Below are 18,020 nucleotides of genomic sequence, written 5' to 3'. Positions count from 1 at the left end.
CAGGAAAGATGATCAATATTATCTCTATATTCAGCCACAGCTATAGTGACCTAACTAACTAACTAACTACACAGGAAAGATGATCAGTATTATCTCTATAATCAGCCATAGCTATAGTGACCTAACTACCTAACTAACGAACTAACTAACTAACTAACTAACTACACAGGAAAGATGATCAATATTATCTATATATTCAGCCACAGCTATAGTGACCTAACTAACTAACTAACTAACTAACTAACTAACTAACTAACTAACTAACTAACTAACTAACTAACTAACTACACAGGAAATATGATCAATATTATCTCTATAATCAGCCATAGCTATAGTGACCTAACTAACTAACTAACTAACTAACTAACTAACTAACTAACTAACTAACTAACTAACTAACTAACTACACAGGAAAGATGATCAATATCGTCTCTATATTCAGCCATAGCTATAGTGACCTAACTAACTAACTAACTAACTAACTACACAGGAAAGATGTTCAATATTATCTCTATAATCAGCCATAGCTATAGTGACCTAAGTAACTAAGTAACTAACTAACTAACTAACTAACTACACAGGAAATATTATCAATATTATCTCTATATTCAGCCACAGCTATAGTGACCTAACTAACTAACTAACTAACTAACTAACTAACTACACAGGAAAGATGATCAATATTATATCTATAATTAGCCATAGCTATTGTGACCTAACTAACTAACTAACTATCTAAATAACTAACTAACTACACAGGAAATATGATCAATATTATCTCTATAATCAGCCATAGCTATAGTGACCTAACCAACTAACTAACTAACTAACTAACTAACTAACTAACTAACTAACTAACTAACTACACAGGAAAGATGATCAATATTATCTCTATATTCAGCCACAGCTATAGTGACCTAACTAACTAACTAACTAACTACACTTGAAAGATGATCAATATTATCTCTATATTCAGCCATAGCTATAGTGACCTAACTAACTAACTAACTAACTAACTAACTAACTAACTAACTAACTAACTAACTACACAGGAAATATGATCAATATTATCTCTATAATCAGCCATAGCTATAGTGACCTAACTAACTAACTAACTAACTAACTAACTAACTTACAAAACTAACTACACAGGAAAGATGATCAATATTATCTCTATATTCAGCCACAGCTTTAGTGACCTAACTAACTAACTAACTAACTACACAGGAAAGATGATCAATATTATCTCTATATTCAGCCATAGCTATAGTGACCTAACTAACTAACTAACTAACTAACTAACTAACTAACTACACAGGAAATATGATCAATATTATCTCTATAATCAGCCATAGCTATAGTGACCTAACTAACGAACGAACTAACTAACTAACTAACTAACTAACTAACTAACTAACTAACTAACTACACAGGAAAGATGATCAATATTATCTCTATATTCAGCCACAGCTTTAGTGACCTAACTAACTAACTAACTAACTACACAGGAAAGATGATCAATATTATCTCTATATTCAGCCATAGCTATTGTCACACCCTGGCCTTAGTTATCTTTGTTTTCATTTATATTTTAGTTAGGTCAGGGTGTGACATGGTGAAGTATGTGTTTTGGTTTGTCTAGGGGTTTGTAGGTTTATGGGGTAATGTCTTGTCTAGGTGTTTGTATGTTGATGGCTGCCTGGATTGGTTCTCAATTGGAGACAGCTGTGGTTTATTGTCTCTAATTGGGAGCCATATTTAGGGCAGTCATGGGCATCATGTGTTTGTGGGTAATTGTCTATGTTGAACGTTTTGTTGCTTGTCTGTGCACTTACGTTATTTAGCTTCACGGTCGTTTGTTGTTTTGTTAGTTTTGGATAGTGTTCGGTTTCGTGTTTTTCTCTCTTGCAAAATAAAGAGATGTATTTTGCACACGCTGCGCCTTGGTCCAATATCTCACAAGAAGACGATCGTGACAGAATTACCCACCAATCTAGGACCAAGCGGCGTGTCAAGCGGCAACAGGACCCACCTACACAGGATTCATGGACATGGGAGGAGATACTGGATGGAAAGGGTCCTTGGGCACAACCGAGAGTATCTGCCTCCCTCGTGAAGAGCTGGAGGCAGCTAAAGCCGAGAGGAGGCGATATGAGGAGGCAGCACGGAGGCAAGGCTGGAAGCCCGTGAGGACTACCCAAAAATTTATTGGGGGGGGCCTTAAGGGGAGTGTGGCGAAGTCAGGTAGGAGACCTGCGCCTACTCCCTGTACTTACCGTGGAGAGCGAGAGTACGGGCAGACACCGTGTTACGCAGTAGGCGCATGGTGTCTCCTGTACCGCGTGCATAGCCCGGTTCGGTACATTCCAGCTCCACGTATCGGCCGGGCTAGATTGAGCGTTGAGCCGGATGTCATGAAGCCGGCCCAACGCATCTGGTCACCAGTGCGTCTCCTCGGGCCGGCTTACATGGCACCAGCCTTACGCATGGTGTCCCCGGTTCGCCTACATAGCCCGGTGCGGGTTATTCCACCTTCCCGTACTGGTCGGGCGACGGGAGCATACAACCAGGGAAGGTTGGGCAGGCTCAGTGCTCAAGGGAGCCAGTAAGCCTGCACGGTCCGGTATTTCCGGCGCCACCTCCCCGCTCCAGCCCAGTACCACCAGTGCCTACACCACGCACCAAGCCTCCTGTGTGTCCCCAGAGTCCTGTGCGTCCTGTTGCTGCTCCCGCCCTAGCCCTGAGATGTGTGTCCTCAGCCGGGACCACCAGTTCCGGCACCACGCACTAGGCCTTATGTGCGTCCACAGGGTCCAGCATGCCCTGTTCCTTCTCCCCGCACTAGCCCTGAGATGCGTGTCCTCAGCCCGGGACCACCAGTTCCGGCATCACGCACCAGGCCTATAGTGCGTCTCGGCCGGCCAGAGTCTGCCGTCTGCCCAACGGCGCCTGAACTGCCCGTCTGCCCAACGCCGTCTGAACTGTCCGTCTGCCAAGCGCTGCATGAACTGCCCGTCTGTACTGAGCCTGCTAAGCCGCCCGTCTGCCATGAGCCTTCAGAGCCGTCCGCCAGACCGGAGCCGCTAAAGCATTCCGCCAGACAGGAGCAGCCGAAGCCTTCCGCCAGACAGGATCAGCCAGAGCCTTCCGCCAGACAGGATCAGCCAGAGCCTTCCGCCAGACAGGATCAGCCAGAGCCTTCCGCCAGACAGGATCAGCCAGAGCCTTCCGCCAGACAGGATCAGCCAGAGCCTTCCGCCAGACAGGATCAGCCAGAGCCTTCCGCCAGACAGGATCAGCCAGAGCCTTCCGCCAGACAGGAGCAGCCAGATCCGTCAGCCAGCCATGAGCAGCCAGATCCGTCAGCCAGCCATGAGCAGCCAGATCCGTCAGCCAGCCATGAGCAGCCAGATCCGTCAGCCAGCCATGAGCAGCCAGATCCGTCAGCCAGCCATGAGCAGCCAGATCCGTCAGCCTGCCATGAGCAGCCAGATCCGTCAGCCAGCCATGAGCAGCCAGATCCTTCAGCCAGCCATGAGCAGCCAGATCCGTCAGCCAGCCATGAGCCGTCCAGCCAGGATCCGCCAGAGCCAGCCAGCCAGGATCCGCCATTCAGTCCGGTGCTGCCCCTTAGCCCGGTGCTGCCCCTTATCCTGGTGCTGCCCCTTATCCTGGTGCTGCCCCTTAGTCCGGGGCTGCCTCTTAGTCCGGGTGCTGCCCCTTAATCCAGTGGGGTTAAGTTGGAGGGTGGTCATTTGGAGGAGGCTACGAAAGCGGGTAGTGACTAAGGTGGGGTGGGGACCACGACCAGTGCCAGAGCCGCCACCGTGGACAGACGCCCACCCAGACCCTCCCATAGACTTTATGCTGGTGCGCCCGGAGTTCGCACCTTAAGGGGGGGGTTATGTCACACCCTGGCCTTAGTTATCTTTGTTTTCATTTATATTTTAGTTAGGTCAGGGTGTGACATGGTGAAGTATGTGTTTTGGTTTGTCTAGGGGTTTGTAGGTTTATGGGGTAAAGTCTTGTCTAGGTGTTTGTATGTTGATGGCTGCCTGGATTGGTTCTCAATTGGAGACAGCTGTGGTTTATTGTCTCTAATTGGGAGCCATATTTAGGGCAGTCATGGGCATCATGTGTTTGTGGGTAATTGTCTATGTTGAACGTTTTGTTGCTTGTCTGTGCACTTACGTTATTTAGCTTCACGGTCGTTTGTTGTTTTGTTAGTTTTGGATAGTGTTCGGTTTCGTGTTTTTCTCTCTTGCAAAATAAAGAGATGTATTTTGCACACGCTGCGCCTTGGTCCAATATCTCACAAGAAGACGATCGTGACAGCTATAGTGACCTAACTAACTAACTAACTAACTAACTAACTAACTAACTAACTAACTACACAGGAAAGATGATCAATATTATCTTGACGGATCACCACCACAAGCTGAACCTTGGCAAGACGGAGCTGCTCTTCCTCCCGGGGAAGGACTGCCCGTTCCATGATCTCGCCATCACGGTTGACAACTCCGTTGTGTCCTCCTCCCAGAGTGCGAAGAGCCTTGGCGTGACCCTGGAGAACACCCTGTCATTCTCCTCTAACATCAAGGCGGTGACCCGATCGTGTAGGTTCATGCTCTACAACATTCGGAGAGTACGACCCTGCCTTACACAGGAAGCGGCACAGGTCCTAATCCAGGCACTTGTCATCTCCCGTCTGGATTACTGCAACTCGCTGTTGGCTGGGCTCCCTGCCTGTGCCATTAAACTCCTACAACTCATCCAGAATGCCGCAGCCCGTCTGGTGTTCAACCTTCCCAAGTTCTCTCACGTCACCCCGCTCCTCCGCACACTCCACTGGCTTCCAGTTGAAGCTCGCATCTGTTACAAGACCATGGTGCTTGCCTATGGAGCTGTGAGGGGAACGGCACCTCCGTACCTTCAGGCTCTGATCAGTCCCTACACCCAAACGAGGGCATTGCATAGGAAAGATTATCAATAGTATCTCTATATTCAGCCATAGCTATAGTGACCTAACTAACTATCTAACTAACTAACTAACTACTACACAGGAAAGATTATCAATAGTATCTCTATATTCAGCCATAGCTATAGTGACCTAACTAACTAACTAACTAACTACACAGGAAAGATGATCAATATTATCTCTATATTCAGCCATAGCTATAGTGACCTAACTAACTAACAACTGACTACACGTTAGCTGAAATGACAACATTACTATAATCATTGAATAACTCTTATACATTATCTTGCTTTCTCTAAACTACTATCATCTTTCCTCTCTTTCTCTAAACTACTGTCATATTTCCTGTCTCTCTAAAATACTATCACCTTTTCTATCTCTCTAAAATACTATAATATTTCCTGTCTCTCTAAACTACTATCATCTTTCCCTAACTAACTAACTAACTAACTAACTAACTAACTAACTAACTAACTAACTAACTAACTAACTAACTAACTAACTAACTAACTAACTAACTAACTAACTACACAGGAAAGATGATCAATATTATCTCTATATTCAGCCACAGCTATAGTGACCTAACTAACTAACTAACTATACAGGAAAGATGATCAATATTATCTATATATTCAGCCATAGCTATAGTGACCTAACTAACTAACTAACTATCTCTAACTACTACTAACTAACTAACTAACTAACTAACTAACTAACTAACTACACATAAAAGATGATCAATATTATCTCTATATTCAGCCATAGCTATAGTGACCTAACTAACTAACTAACTAACTAACTAACTAACTAACTAACTAACTAACTACACAGGAAAGATGATCAATATTATCTCTATATTCAGCCATAGTTATAGTGACCTAACTAACTAACTAACTAACTACACAGGAAAGATGATCAATATTATCTCTATATTCAGCCATAGCTATAGTGACCTAACTAACTAACTAACTAACTACACAGGAAAGATGATCAATATTATCTCTATATTCAGCCATAGCTATAGTGACCTAACTAACTAACTAACTAACTAACTAACTAACTAACTAACTACACAGGAAATATGATCAATATTATCTCTATAATCAGCCATAGCTATAGTGACCTAACTAACTAACTAACTAACTAACTAACTAACTAACTAACTAACTAACTAACTAACTAACTAACTACACAGGAAAGATGATCAATATTATCTCTATATTCAGCCACAGCTTTAGTGACCTAACTAACTAACTAACTAACTACACAGGAAAGATGATCAATATTATATCTATATTCAGCCATAGCTATAGTGACCTAACTAACTAACTAACTAACTAACTAACTAACTAACTAACTACACAGGAAAGATGATCAATATTATCTTGACGGATCACCACCTCAAGCTGAACCTTGGCAAGACGGAGCTGCTCTTCCTCCCGGGGAAGGACTGCCCGTTCCATGATCTCGCCATCACGGTTGACAACTCCGTTGTATCCTCTTCCCAGAGTGCGAAGAATCTTGGCGTGACCCTGGAGAACACCCTGTCATTCTCCTCTAACATCAAGGCGGTGACCCGATCCTGTAGGTTCATGCTCTACAACATTCGGAGAGTACGACCCTGCCTTACACAGGAAGCGGCACAGGTCCTAATCCAGGCACTTGTCATCTCCCGTCTGGATTACTGCAACTCGCTGTTGGCTGGGCTCCCTGCCTGTGCCATTAAACTCCTACAACTCATCCAGAATGCCGCAGCCCGTCTGGTGTTCAACCTTCCCAAGTTCTCTCACGTCACCCCGCTCCTCCGCACACTCCACTGGCTTCCAGTTGAAGCTCGCATCTGTTACAAGACCATGGTGCTTGCCTATGGAGCTGTGAGGGGAACGGCACCTCCGTACCTTCAGGCTCTGATCAGTCCCTAGACCCAAACGAGGGCATTGCGTAGGAAAGATTATCAATAGTATCTCTATATTCAGCCATAGCTATAGTGACCTAACTAACTAACTAACTAACTAACTAACTACACAGGAAAAATGATAAATATTATCTCTATATTCAGCCATAGCTATAGTGACCTAACTAACTAACTAACTACACAGGAAAGATGATCAATATTATCTCTATATTCAGCCATAGCTATAGTGACCTAACTAACTAACATCTGACTACACGTTAGCTGAAATGACAACATTACTATAATCATTGAATAACTCTTATACATTATCTTGCTTTCTCTAAACTACTATCATCTTTCCTCTCTTTCTCTAAACTACTGTCATATTTCCTGTCTCTCTAAAATACTATCACCTTTTCTATCTTTCTAAAATACTATAATATTTACTGTCTCTCTAAACTACTATCATCTTTCCCTAACTAACTAACTAACTAACTAACTAACTAACTAACTAACTAACTAACTAACTAACTAACTAACTAACTAACTAACTAACTAACTAACTAACTAACTAACTACACAGGAAAGATGATCAATATTATCTCTATATTCAGCCACAGCTATAGTGACCTAACTAACTAACTAACTATACAGGAAAGATGATCAATATTATCTATATATTCAGCCATAGCTATAGTGACCTAACTAACTAACTAACTAACTAACTAACTAACTACACAGGTAAGATGATCAATATTATCTCTATATTCAGCCATAGCTATAGTGACCTAACTAACTAACTAACTAACTAACTAACTACACAGGAAATATGATCAATATTATCTCTATAATCAGCCATAGCTATAGTGACCTAACTAACTAACGAACTAACTAACTAACTAACTAACTACACAGGTAAGATGATCAATATTATCTCTATATTCAGCCATAGCTATAGTGACCTAACTAACTAACTAACTAACTAACTACACAGAAAATATGATCAATATTATCTCTATATTCAGCCACAGCTATAGTAACCTAACTAACTAACTAACTAACTAACTAACTAACTAACTAACTACACAGGAAAGATGATCAATATTATCTCTATATTCAGCCATAGCTATAGTGACCTAACTAACTAACTAACTAACTAACTAACTAACTAACTAACTAACTAACTAACTAACTAACTAACTACACAGGAAAGATGATCAATATTATCTCTATATTCAGCCACAGCTATAGTGACCTAACTAACTAACTAACTAACTAACTAACTAACTAACTAACTAAGTAACTACACAGGAAAGATGATCAATATTATCTCTATAATCAGCCATAGCTATAGTGACCTAACTACCTAACTAACGAACTAACTAACTAACTAACTAACTAACTAACTAACTAACTACACAGGAAAGATGATCAATATTATCTATATATTCAGCCACAGCTATAGTGACCTAACTAACTAACTAACTAACTAACTAACTAACTAACTAACTAACTAACTAACTAACTACACAGGAAATATGATCAATATTATCTCTATAATCAGCCATAGCTATAGTGACCTAACTAACTAACTAACTAACTAACTAACTAACTAACTAACTAACTAACTAACTAACTAACTAACTAACTACACAGGAAAGATGATCAATATCATCTCTAAATTCAGCCATAGCTATAGTGACCTAACTAACTAACTAACTAACTAACTAACTAACTAACTAACTAACTAACTAACTAACTAACTACACAGGAAAGATGATCAATATTATCTCTATAATCAGCCATAGCTATAGTGACCTAAGTAACTAAGTAACTAACTAACTAACTAACTACACAGGAAATATTATCAATATTATCTCTATATTCAGCCACAGCTATAGTGACCTAACTAACTAACTAACTAACTAACTAACTAACTAACTAACTAACTAACTAACTAACTAACTACACAGGAAAGATGATCAATATTATCTCTATATTCAGCCACAGCTATAGTGACCTAACTAACTAACTAACTAACTAACTACACTTGAAAGATGATCAATATTATCTCTATATTCAGCCATAGCTATAGTGACCTAACTAACTAACTAACTAACTAACTAACTAACTAACTAACTAACTAACTAACTAACTAACTAACTACACAGGAAAGATGATCAATATTATCTCTATAGTCAGCCATAGCTATAGTGACCTAACTAACTAACTAACTAAATAACTAACTAACTAACTAACTACACAGGAACTATGATCAATATTATCTCTATAATCAGCCATAGCTATAGTGACCTAACTAACTAACTAACGAACTAACGAACTAACTAACTAACTAACTAACTAACTAACTACACAGGAAAGATGATCAATATGATCTCTATATTCAGCCACAGCTTTAGTGACCTAACTAACTAACTAACTAACTACACAGGAAAGATGATCAATATTATCTCTATATTCAGCCATAGCTATAGTGACCTAACTAACTAACTAACTAACTAACTAACTAACTAACTAACTAACTAAGTAACTACACAGGAAAGATGATCAATATTATCTCTATAATCAGCCATAGCTATAGTGACCTAACTACCTAACTAACGAACTAACTAACTAACTAACTAACTAACTAACTACACAGGAAAGATGATCAATATTATCTATATATTCAGCCACAGCTATAGTGACCTAACTAACTAACTAACTAACTAACTAACTAACTAACTAACTAACTAACTAACTACACAGGAAATATGATCAATATTATCTCTATAGTCAGCCATAGCTATAGTGACCTAACTAACTAACTAACTAAATAACTAACTAACTAACTAACTACACAGGAACTATGATCAATATTATCTCTATAATCAGCCATAGCTATAGTGACCTAACTAACTAACTAACGAACTAACTAACTAACTAACTAACTAACTAACTAACTAACTACACAGGAAAGATGATCAATATGATCTCTATATTCAGCCACAGCTTTAGTGACCTAACTAACTAACTAACTAACTACACAGGAAAGATGATCAATATTATCTCTATATTCAGCCACAGCTATAGTGACCTAACTAACTAACTAACTAACTAACTAACTAACTAACTAACTAACTAACTAACTAACTAACTAACTAACTAACTAAGTAACTACACAGGAAAGATGATCAATATTATCTCTATAATCAGCCATAGCTATAGTGACCTAACTACCTAACTAACGAACTAACTAACTAACTAACTAACTAACTAACTACACAGGAAAGATGATCAATATTATCTATATATTCAGCCACAGCTATAGTGACCTAACTAACTAACTAACTAACTAACTAACTAACTAACTAACTAACTAACTACACAGGAAATATGATCAATATTATCTCTATAATCAGCCATAGCTATAGTGACCTAACTAACTAACTAACTAACTAACTAACTAACTAACTAACTAACTAACTACACAGGAAAGATGATCAATATCATCTCTAAATTCAGCCATAGCTATAGTGACCTAACTAACTAACTAACTAACTAACTAACTAACTAACTAACTACACAGGAAAGATGATCAATAGTATCTCTATAATCAGCCATAGCTATAGTGACCTAAGTAACTAACTAACTAACTAACTAACTAACTAACTACACAGGAAATATTATCAATATTATCTCTATATTCAGCCACAGCTATAGTGACCTAACTAACTAACTAACTAACTAACTAACTAACTAACTAACTAACTAACTACACAGGAAAGATGATCAATATTATCTCTATATTCAGCCACAGCTATAGTGACCTAACTAACTAACTAACTAACTAACTAACTAACTAACTAACTAACTAACTAACTACACAGGAAAGATGATCAATATTATCTCTATATTCAGCCATAGCTATAGTGACCTAACTAACTAACTAACTAAATAACTAACTAACTAACTAACTACACAGGAACTATGATCAATATTATCTCTATAATCAGCCATAGCTATAGTGACCTAACTAACTAACTAACTAACTAACTAACTAACTAACTAACTAACTACACAGGAAAGATGATCAATATTATCTCTATATTCAGCCACAGCTTTAGTGACCTAACTAACTAACTAACTAACTACACAGGAAAGATGATCAATATTATCTCTATATTCAGCCATAGCTATAGTGACCTAACTAACTAACTAACTAACTAACTACACAAGAAAGATGATCAATATTATCTCTATATTCAGCCATAGCTATAGTGACCTAACTAACTAACTAACTAACTAACTAACTACACAGGAAATATGATCAATATTATCTCTATAATCAGCCATAGCTATAGTGACCTAACTAACTAACTAACAACTAGAACTAACTAACTAACTAACTAACTAACTAACTAACTACACAGGAAAGATGATCAATATGATCTCTATATTCAGCCACAGCTTTAGTGACCTACTAACTAACTAACTAACTAACTAACTACACAGGAAAGATGATCAATATTATCTCTATATTCAGCCATAGCTATAGTGACCTAACTAACTAACTAACTAACTAACTAACTAACTAACTAACTAACTACACAGGTAAGATGATCAATATTATCTCTATATTCAGCCATAGCTATAGTGACCTAACTAACTAACTAACTAACTAACTAACTAACTAACTACTAACTAACTAACTAACTAACTACCTACACAGGAAAGATGATCAATATTATCTCTATATTCAGCCACAGCTATAGTGACCTAACTAACTAACTAACTAACTAACTAACTACACTTGAAAGATGATCAATATTATCTCTATATTCAGCCATAGCTATAGTGACCTAACTAACTAACTAACTAACTAACTAACTAACTAACTAACTAACTAACTAACTACACAGGAAAGATGATCAATATTATCTCTATAGTCAGCCATAGCTATAGTGACCTAACTAACTAACTAACTAAATAACTAACTAACTAACTACACAGGAAATATGATCAATATTATCTCTATAATCAGCCATAGCTATAGTGACCTAACTAACTAACCAACGAACTAAATAACTAACTAACTAACTAACTAACTAACTACACAGGAAAGATGATCAATATGATCTCTATATTCAGCCACAGCTTTAGTGACCTAACTAACTAACTAACTAACTACACAGGAAAGATGATCAATATTATCTCTATATTCAGCCATAGCTATAGTGACCTAACTAACTAACTAACTAACTAACTAACTAACTAACTAACTAACTAACTAACTACACAAGAAAGATGATCAATATTATCTTGACGGATCACCACCTCAAGCTGAACCTTGGCAAGACGGAGCTGCTCTTCCTCCCGGGGAAGGACTGCCCGTTCCATGATCTCGCCATCACGGTTGACAACTCCGTTGTGTCCTCCTCCCAGAGTGCGAAGAGCCTTGGCGTGACCCTGGAGAACACCCTGTCATTCTCCTCTAACATCAAGGCGGTGACCCGATCCTGTAGGTTCATGCTCTACAACATTCGGAGAGTACGACCCTGCCTTACACAGGAAGCGGCACAGGTCCTAATCCAGGCACTTGTCATCTCCCGTCTGGATTACTGCAACTCGCTGTTGGCTGGGCTCCCTGCCTGTGCCATTAAACTCCTACAACTCATCCAGAATGCCGCAGCCCGTCTGGTGTTCAACCTTCCCAAGTTCTCTCACGTCACCCCGCTCCTCCGCACACTCCACTGGCTTCCAGTTGAAGCTCGCATCTGTTACAAGACCATGGTGCTTGCCTATGGAGCTGTGAGGGGAACGGCACCTCCGTACCTTCAGGCTCTGATCAGTCCCTACACCCAAACGAGGGCATTGCGTAGGAAAGATTATCAATAGTATCTCTATATTCAGCCATAGCTATAGTGACCTAACTAACTATCTAACTAACTAACTAACTACTACACAGGAAAGATTATCAATAGTATCTCTATATTCAGCCATAGCTATAGTGACCTAACTAACTAACTAACTAACTAACTAACTAACTACACAGGAAAGATGATAAATATTATCTCTATATTCAGCCATAGCTATAGTGACCTAACTAACTAACTAACTAACTAACTAACTAACTAACTAACTAACTAACTAACTAACTAACTAACTAACTAACTAACTAACTAACTAACTAACTACACAGGAAAGATGATCAATATCATCTCTAAATTCAGCCATAGCTATAGTGACCTAACTAACTAACTAACTAACTAACTAACTAACTAACTAACTAACTAACTACACAGGAAAGATGATCAATAGTATCTCTATAATCAGCCATAGCTATAGTGACCTAAGTAACTAAGTAACTAACTAACTAACTAACTACACAGGAAATATTATCAATATTATCTCTATATTCAGCCACAGCTATAGTGACCTAACTAACTAACTAACTAACTAACTAACTAACTAACTAACTAACTAACTAACTAACTAACTAACTAACTAACTAACTAACTACACAGGAAAGATGATCAATATTATCTCTATATTCAGCCACAGCTATAGTGACCTAACTAACTAACTAACTAACTAACTACACTTGAAAGATGATCAATATTATCTCTATATTCAGCCATAGCTATAGTGACCTAACTAACTAACTAACTAACTAACTAACTAACTAACTAACTAACTAACTAACTAACTAACTACACAGGAAAGATGATCAATATTATCTCTATAGTCAGCCATAGCTATAGTGACCTAACTAACTAACTAACTAAATAACTAACTAACTAACTAACTACACAGGAACTATGATCAATATTATCTCTATAATCAGCCATAGCTATAGTGACCTAACTAACTAACGAACTAACTAACTAACTAACTAACTAACTAACTAACTACACAGGAAAGATGATCAATATGATCTCTATATTCAGCCACAGCTTTAGTGACCTAACTAACTAACTAACTAACTACACAGGAAAGATGATCAATATTATCTCTATATTCAGCCATAGCTATAGTGACCTAACTAACTAACTAACTAACTAACTACACAAGAAAGATGATCAATATTATCTCTATATTCAGCCATAGCTATAGTGACCTAACTAACTAACTAACTAACTAACTACACAGGAAATATGATCAATATTATCTCTATAATCAGCCATAGCTATAGTGACCTAACTAACTAACTAACGAACTAACTAACTAACTAACTAACTAACTAACTAACTACACAGGAAAGATGATCAATATGATCTCTATATTCAGCCACAGCTTTAGTGACCTAACTAACTAACTAACTAACTACACAGGAAAGATGATCAATATTATCTCTATATTCAGCCATAGCTATAGTGACCTAACTAACTAACTAACTAACTAACTAACTAACTAACTAACTAACTAACTAACTAACTACACAGGTAAGATGATCAATATTATCTCTATATTCAGCCATAGCTATAGTGACCTAACTAACTAACTAACTAACTAACTACACAGAAAATATGATCAATATTATCTCTATATTCAGCCACAGCTATAGTAACCTAACTAACTAACTAACTAACTAACTAACTACACAGGAAAGATGATCAATATTATCTCTATATTCAGCCATAGCTATAGTGACCTAACTAACTAACTAACTAACTAACTAACTAACTAACTAACTAACTAACTAACTAACTAACTAACTAACTAACTAACTAACTACACAAGAAAGATGATCAATATTATCTTGACGGATCACCACCTCAAGCTGAACCTTGGCAAGACGGAGCTGCTCTTCCTCCCGGGGAAGGACTGCCCGTTCCATGATCTCGCCATCACGGTTGACAACTCCGTTGTGTCCTCCTCCCAGAGTGCGAAGAGCCTTGGCGTGACCCTGGAGAACACCCTGTCATTCTCCTCTAACATCAAGGCGGTGACCCGATCCTGTAGGTTCATGCTCTACAACATTCGGAGAGTACGACCCTGCCTTACACAGGAAGCGGCACAGGTCCTAATCCAGGCACTTGTCATCTCCCGTCTGGATTACTGCAACTCGCTGTTGGCTGGGCTCCCTGCCTGTGCCATTAAACTCCTACAACTCATCCAGAATGCCGCAGCCCGTCTGGTGTTCAACCTTCCCAAGTTCTCTCACGTCACCCCGCTCCTCCGCACACTCCACTGGCTTCCAGTTGAAGCTCGCATCTGTTACAAGACCATGGTGCTTGCCTATGGAGCTGTGAGGGGAACGGCACCTCCGTACCTTCAGGCTCTGATCAGTCCCTACACCCAAACGAGGGCATTGCGTAGGAAAGATTATCAATAGTATCTCTATATTCAGCCATAGCTATAGTGACCTAACTAACTATCTAACTAACTAACTAACTACTACACAGGAAAGATTATCAATAGTATCTCTATATTCAGCCATAGCTATAGTGACCTAACTAACTAACTAACTAACTAACTAACTAACTACACAGGAAAGATGATAAATATTATCTCTATATTCAGCCATAGCTATAGTGACCTAACTAACTAACTAACTATACAGGAAAGATGATCAATATTATCTCTATATTCAGCCATAGCTATAGTGACCTAACTAACTAACTAACTAACTAACTAACTAACTAACTAACTAACTAACTAACTAACTAACTAACTAACTAACTAACTACACAGGAAAGATGATCAATATTATCTCTATATTCAGCCACAGCTATAGTGACCTAACTAACTAACTAACTAACTAACTAACTAACTAACTAACTAACTAACTAACTACACAGGAAAGATGATCAATATTATATATATAATTAGCCATAGCTATTGTGACCTAACTAACTAACTAACTATCTAAATAACTAACTAACTACACAGGAAATATGATCAATATTATCTCTATAATCAGCCATAGCTATAGTGACCTAACTAACTAACTAACTAACTAACTAACTACCACTAACTAACTACTCACAGGAAAGATGATCAATATTATCTCTATATTCAGCCACAGCTTTAGTGACCTGACCCTAACTAACTAACTAACTATACAGGAAAGATGATCAATATTATCTCTATATTCAGCCATAGCTATAGTGACCTAACTAACTAACTAACTAACTACACACAGGAAAGATGATCAATATTATCTCTATATTCAGCCACAGCTATAGTGACCTAACTAACTAACAACTGACTACACGTTAGCTGAAATGACAACATTACTATAATCATTGAATAACTCTTATACATTATCTTGCTTTCTCTAAACTACTATCATCTTTCCTCTCTTTCTCTAAACTACTGTCATATTTCCGGTCTCTCTAAAATACTATCACCTTCTCTATCTCTCTAAAATACTATAATATTTCCTGTCTCTCAAACTACCTATCATCTTCCCCTAACTAACTAACTAACTAACTAACTAACTAACTAACTAACTAACTAACTAACTAACTAACTACACAGGAAAGATGATCAATATTATCTCTATATTCAGCCACAGCTATAGTGACCTAACTAACTAACTAACTATACAGGAAAGATGATCAATATTATCTCTATGTTCAGCCATAGCTATAGACTACCTAACTAACTAACTAACTAACTAACTAACTAACTAACTAACTAACTACACAGGAAAGATGATCAATATTATCTCTATATTCAGCCACAGCTATAGTGACCTAACTAACTCTAACTAACTAACTAACTAACTACACTTGAAAGATGATCAATATTATCTCTATATTCAGCCACAGCTATAGTGACCTAACTAACTTAACTAACTACAGGAAATATGATCAATATTATCTCTATATTCAGCCATAGCTATAGTGACCTAACTAACTAACTAACTAACTAACTAACTAACTACTCTTCTCTAACTAACTAACTAACTAACTACACAGGAAATATGATCAATATTATCTCTATATTCAGCCACAGCTATAGTGACCTAACTAACTAACTAACTAACTAACTAACTAACTAACTAACTACACGGAAAGATGATCAATATTATATCTATATTCAGCCATAGCTATGTGACCTAACTAACTAACTAACTATCTAAATAACTAACTAACTACACAGGAAATATGATCAATATTATCTCTATATTCAGCCATAGCTATAGTGACCTAACTAACTAACTAACTAACTAACTAACTAACTACTAACTAACTAACTAACTAACTAACTAACTAACTACACAGGAAAGATGATCAATATTATCTCTATATTCAGCCACAGCTATAGTGACCTAACTAACTAACTAACTAACTAACTCAGGAAAGATGATCAATATTATCTCTATATTCAGCCATAGCTATAGTGACCTAACTAACTAACTAACTAACTAACTAACTCTCTAACTAACTAACTAACTAACTACACAGGAAATATGATCAATATTATCTCTATAATTCAGCCACAGCTATAGTGACCTAACTACTAAACTAACTAACTAACTAACTAACTAACTAACTAACTACTACAGGAAAGATGATCAATATTATCTCTATATTCAGCTATAGCCTAACTAACTCAACTAACTAACTAACAACTAACTACACAGGAAAGATGATCAATATTATCTCTATATTCAGCCATAGCTATAGTGACCTAACTAACTTAACTAACTACACAGGAAAGATGATCAATATTATCTCTATATTCAGCCATAGCTATAGTGACCTAACTAACTAACAACTGACTACACGTTAGCTGAAATGACAACATTACTATAATCATTGAATAACTCTTATACATTATCTTGCTTTCTCTAAACTACTATCATCTTTCCTCTCTTTCTCTAAACTACTGTCATATTTCCGGTCTCTCTAAAATACTATCACCTTCTCTATCTCTCTAAAATACTATAATATTTCCTGTCTCTCTAAACTACTATCATATTTCCCTAACTAACTAACTAACTAACTAACTAACTAACTAACTAACTAACTAACTAACTAACTAACTAACTAACTAACTACACAGGAAAGATGATCAATATTATCTCTATATTCAGCCACAGCTATAGTGACCTAACTCAACTAACTAACTAACTACAGGAAAGATGATCAATATTATCTCTATATTCAGCCATAGCTATAGTGACCTAACTAA

Source organism: Coregonus clupeaformis, unplaced genomic scaffold, assembly GCF_020615455.1.
Source record: "Coregonus clupeaformis isolate EN_2021a unplaced genomic scaffold, ASM2061545v1 scaf0406, whole genome shotgun sequence".
Classification (NCBI taxonomy): Eukaryota; Metazoa; Chordata; class Actinopteri; order Salmoniformes; family Salmonidae; genus Coregonus; species Coregonus clupeaformis.
Note: the sequence above shows the minus strand (reverse complement) of the source record.